At 56.1% G+C, this 5,144-nt stretch overlaps 1 long non-coding RNA gene across 1 annotated transcript; it reads right to left on the bottom strand.

Annotated features, from left to right (window-relative positions):
* Positions 1–1,728: 1,728 nt before the first annotated feature.
* On the bottom strand, positions 1,729–4,598 carry LOC129619513 (uncharacterized). The gene is made up of 3 exons (XR_008697921.1): positions 3,790–4,598; positions 2,818–2,968; positions 1,729–1,999 (listed from the first exon to the last, which is right to left on the bottom strand). It is a non-coding gene; the product is annotated as an uncharacterized LOC129619513 (long non-coding RNA).
* Between the last annotated feature and the right edge of the window lie 546 nt (positions 4,599–5,144).

Genomic DNA, 5,144 nt, shown 5'->3' on the forward strand with positions numbered 1-5,144 from the left:
GATGAACACAGGCTCAGTGTTTCCCTCGGGCTAGCAACTCGGGGGCTAGCGACCCGCTCGGCCCTTGACAGCTCCCTGGGCATCTGAATGCACTTGACTTTCTCTCAGTGTTTACTCGGCTGGCTCGGGGGCCCTGGGGGGCACTGGGGCACTGCCAGCTGGCCTTCTCGCACACCCAGTGGGTGCTGGGCTCAAATCAATGCAGCTGTTTGTTCTGCTCTTGGCTTTCGGGGAGCCGGGGCAGGTTGCCTCACCACACTGCTTGGGTTTCAAGGAGAGGGTTTATTTGGAGTGCCTGCAAGAGCAGGGCTGATCCTCAGCCTCCCTAGACAGAGCCCCGCGCAGCCGCTCGCTCAGCTCCTGCTTCTCCCGCCTCCGCCTGGGAGCCCCAAGGGGAGGGAAACTCAGGGCAGCCGTGCTCAGCTACGAGGTCATTGTCAGGAGCACGTGGGAGAGATCACTGGACGCACAGAACTATTTTAAGGATGAAAAACCAGGGCATTGTGGGAATAACCAGCGTGCTGCAATTCATGGGGTCACAAAGGGTCAGACACGACTGAGCGACTGAACTGAACCGAACTGATGCTGCCATTTTTAAAACATCAACATCTTTAAGAATGGTCCAAGCACTGGGCTTTAATCAGCACTGAAAAGTGAAAAGAAGTAAAAGTGAAGTCGCTCAGTTGTGTCTGACTCTTTGCAACCCCATGGACTGTAGCCCACCAGGCGCCTCCGTCCGTGGGGTTTTCCAGGCAAGAGTACTGGAGTGAGTTGCCATTGCCTTCCCTAGGAGATTTTACCAACCCAGGATTGAACCCGGGTCTCCTGCATTGTAGGCTAACACTTTACCCTCTGAGCCACCAGGGAAGTCAAGAGCTTTGCGAAGTCCTCCAGTGTAAGCCGTCCACGGCCACTAGAGATGCCAGCCACAACCCGGAGACCCTGGGCCACAGGATGGCCCCGGCCTTTGGGGAGGATGGTGGGATGGCTCCGGGTCGGAGCACTGGGCTGTGGGCTGGGGAGGGCGCTCTCCACACCCCCAGAACAAGCCGAGTGTGGGCTGGCTGGGCCTGGGAGGGGGCACCACGAGCTGTGTTCCACTCCAGCCAGCAGGAGGACTCTGCGGTGAGCAAGTGCATTTCCAGCCTCCCGCGTGTCGCCTCTGTTAACACTGCCTTGGCTGGGAAGGCGCCTGCAGAGCCTGGCACCAGCACGGTGACGTCTTCCCTCCCAAGGGGTTCCCTTGGGGCAGGTGGCAAAGGGAGAGAATCCCGGGACACCTACCCAGGACCCTCCCTGGGGATTGTGTGCACGGGAGCCGGGCCCTCCAACAGGCCCACTCCTGCCCCTCTGTCCGCGGTGAAGACAGACGTTTCACTCTAGGGTAGAATGATTTGGGTTTGACATGTTTACTTCTGAAATAGTTGAGCGATAGTGTACAAGGCAATAGCCTTCAGTCTGCGTGCCCCCTACCTCCAGAGTCAGGAGGGGCTGGAGCAGAGGGTGGTCCGAGCGAAGTCAGAGCGAAGGGGCTTCCACGACCGGCAGGACTGCAGTCTCGGCTTCCTTGGCTGCAGTGGGGGCTGGTCAGAGTCAACAGGGGCACCCCAGCCCCCGTGCACACACTCACACACATGCATGTACACACTCACACACACACGCACATGCACACACACACACACATGCACACACACCCTGGATTTCAGCGTTCATCCATTTCTGTAAATATTCCCCCTGTGGTCAAAATCGAGGGGCCCACATGGCATCAGTCTAGCGGCCGCCCCTCTGAGATGCCTCCGTTGGCTGGTCCCTGCCGGTCCCGGCTGGTCCTGGCCTGGCCCCTGCGCCCGAGGACTGGGCCTGCGCTGAAGGTCCTCATCTTCCTCCCTCTCAGCGAGGTCAGGAGGGGCCTGGCGGCATGTTCTCGGGTGAGGCGGCCTGGCCTCCTCTCTCCCCCACGCCGCTGTGGTCCGTTCAGGTGGACAGCGCTCAGGAGCCTCTGTGTGGGACCTCGCTATTTTTAGGTCTGGGAGCAGGAGCCACAAACGCTGCCTTGTGACCCGACCTGCAGTGACCCCCTTGAGCACAGCAGTGACATTTAGAAGGAAGGAAGCTGATGTCAAGTATTCCCTGCCCCTGGCTCTTTCGCCAGAGGCCCTTTAGGAACCTCCTTGAGGCTCCCTGGTGGTTCTCTGCTAAGGCCCCGGCCCTCCCCCGCCACCCCTCCCCCACCACCTCTCCCCACCCCTCCCCCACCTCTCCCACTCCCCACGCCCCTCCCCCACCTCCACCTCACCCATGTCTCCCGCCCCTCCCCCACCACTCCCCCTCCCCACCACCCCCTGTCCATCTCCCACTCCGCCCATCCCCACCTCCACTTCCCCCACCTCCCTCCCTCACCACTCCCCCTTCCCACTCCTCTACCACTGCCCTTTCCCCTCCCTCTCCCCACCCCTTCCCCACCCCTCCCCCATGCCCCTCCCTCCATCTCCACCTCCCCCGTCTCCTGCCCCTCCCCCCTCCCCACCTCCACCTCCCCCATGTCTCCCACCCCTCCCCCACCGCCCCCCTCCCCACCACCCTCTGTCCATCTCCTACCCCGCCCATCCCCACCTCCACATCCCCCCACCCTCCCCCACCACTCCCCTCCCCACCCCTCCCCCTCCCCACCTCCTCGCCCCTCCCCTCACTCCCCCTCCCCCACCTCCCCTCCCAGCCCCTCCCCTCCCTCACCACTCGCCCTTTCCCACCTCCCCCACCACTTCCCTCTCCCCTCCCCCTTCCCGCCCCTCCCCCAACCCTCCAGGCAGCACTTACGCATTTAACCTGATGGTCTCCCGGACCCATGACAGACGTGCGCTGTTTTCTGTTTAGTGGGGAGGGAAGCCTGGGGACCCCGTGGCCCTGGAGGGAGAGCCAGGTAGACGCCAGCCTGGGGACCCAGCCTGCTCCTCACCTGGCTACGACCCTGCGGGCAAGAAAGAGGAAGCACACTTTCTGGTTCTTGTGTGTCTGGAGGAAAAGTACAGCCACTGCTTGACAGTCTGGACTCCAGGCCCTGCTTGGTCCACTGTCCCTGGGATTTCTTGGTGCAGATTAACATGTCTTTGTCCAAACTGCCTGACTGCACCCCAGCACTCTAACCTCCCGTCTCCCTGCTCAACTACATTTAAGAACCTCTGTAAATACCCATCAGCCAGGGTGAGAACAGAGAAGAAAGCAGGGATGACAGCTTCTTTCCGGCTGCAGAAACCCCAGAGGGCAGCTGGGGACAGTGACTGGAACTCCGCTTGGGGACTGTGAGGAGGAGGCCTGTGGTACCTCATATTCTGGACGCACCTCCAAAATGAGTCTGTCTGTTGCAGATGAGAAAACTGTAAGACTCTATGAGAAATGCAAGATTATATCCTGGCCCAAGGCAGGTAAGCAGTCCTGGTAACCAAAAGCAAGTGACTAGGCCACAAAGCCACTCCTCCTCTGCCCCTGGAGGACCAGGGCAAAGGAGACCCTTCTTCTCATTGTAAACTTGACATTTTAAGCAGCATCAGGCTGTTCCTACATTATAGTAAGTTGCTGGGGTCCAGCCCCGGCTGATCCAGGGTATTCGAAGGAGAGACGGCGTAGGCGAGGATCAGGAAACAACTGCTTAATTAAACGTTAATTAAGGATATAAAGAGTAATAGAATGAGGATAACTCAGTAGGAAAATTCAGTGGAGAAAAGAGGCTGAGTAGCTTGGTTTACGCGGGAGACCAATAAAACTTCAAGACAAGAAGTTTGCACCACTTACGTAGGCCGCAGGCGTCCTTCCGTTCTCCCGAAGGAGAGGAGACACTGAGGCCTCCCCATCGGATCTTAGAAGCCCAGGCATAATTAGCAAGCATGGTGGGTTCTGCTCTCCAGATGGAGACTCAGCCAGAATTTGAAAGAGAGAGCGACATGGGGAGACCAAGTTTCAGTGAACAAGGCCCGCACTTTATTTTCCAAAGTAGTTTTTATACCTTAAGTTATGCATAGAGGATAATGTGGGAAGGGGTGGAGTCATGCAAAGACAGCAGTTCCTGGTTCTAATCGAAGCCAGGCTTTCAAACTTATCATATGCAAAAGTTCAGGTGATTGACATCATCTTCTGGCCAGGAGGCCTGTTAACATTTTAAGAAACTTATTTTTCTCTAAAGGTGATTATTCCAAAGTCAGGCACCAGCCTCCAAAAAAGCACTGGACAAAGCTGCATTCCTATAGGGCAAAGGTGAGGTGGGCTCAATCAAGAAAAGAATTAACTCAAGGGTCCAAGCTTACAAACATTGAGGCTACTACTTACATTTCTATACACCCATTATATCAATCAATACACCGCCAAGGACACAGTAGGTAAGGAGTATGGAGACTTAGCAGCAAACATTGGCCCAATAAGTGAAAAACCCTTCACCAATACAATTTCTAATCAATCTTTTAACTACTCAAAGGAATCTGTGTTTAGACAGTTTAGAACATCTCCTGCCTCTCACAGTTGGGAGGCTCTGAACAATCACATGTGGCCGGAAAAACCTATTCAGGCAGGCTAGAGGATTTCCAAAGGAGTTTGTAGGTTAAACACTGTCACACCCAGGAAATATTAACTGGAGCTGTAAGCTAATTCTTTTTTAAGAGAGAGGTAGTGGGGGACAGCCCCCCGTAAAGTCAGAGGTGTAGGTGAAAACACAAAGCAGGTTTTGGGGGTAGATGCTCGAGAATTTCCAGGGGGACTCCTGAGGCTCGATCCCGCCTTTGCGTGTGCCGAGCCTCCTTCCTCATGACCTTTGCCATGGGCGGAGCTCCTGCTCCCGGCAGTGATAGAATTCTAGTTGAGCTATTCCAGATCCTGAAAGATGATGCTGTGGAAAGTGCTGCACTCAATATGCAATATGCAGTATGCACTCAATATGCAATATGCTGGCTCCCGGCAGTAAGTGACCCCTGGAGGAGGGCATGACAACCCACTTCAGTGTCCTTGCCTGGAGAATCCACATGAATAAGAGGATCTTGGTGGACTTCAGTCCGTGGGGTCGCAAAGAGTCAGACGCGACTAAGCACAGCACATAGTAAGTGATACAAACGCTGCTTCATAATGCTACTAAGAAAAGGACTGGCTTATTCTGACCATGG

The sequence above is a fragment of the Bubalus kerabau genome, chromosome 9 (genome assembly GCF_029407905.1).
Source record: "Bubalus kerabau isolate K-KA32 ecotype Philippines breed swamp buffalo chromosome 9, PCC_UOA_SB_1v2, whole genome shotgun sequence".
In the NCBI taxonomy this organism is placed as follows: domain Eukaryota; kingdom Metazoa; phylum Chordata; class Mammalia; order Artiodactyla; family Bovidae; genus Bubalus; species Bubalus kerabau.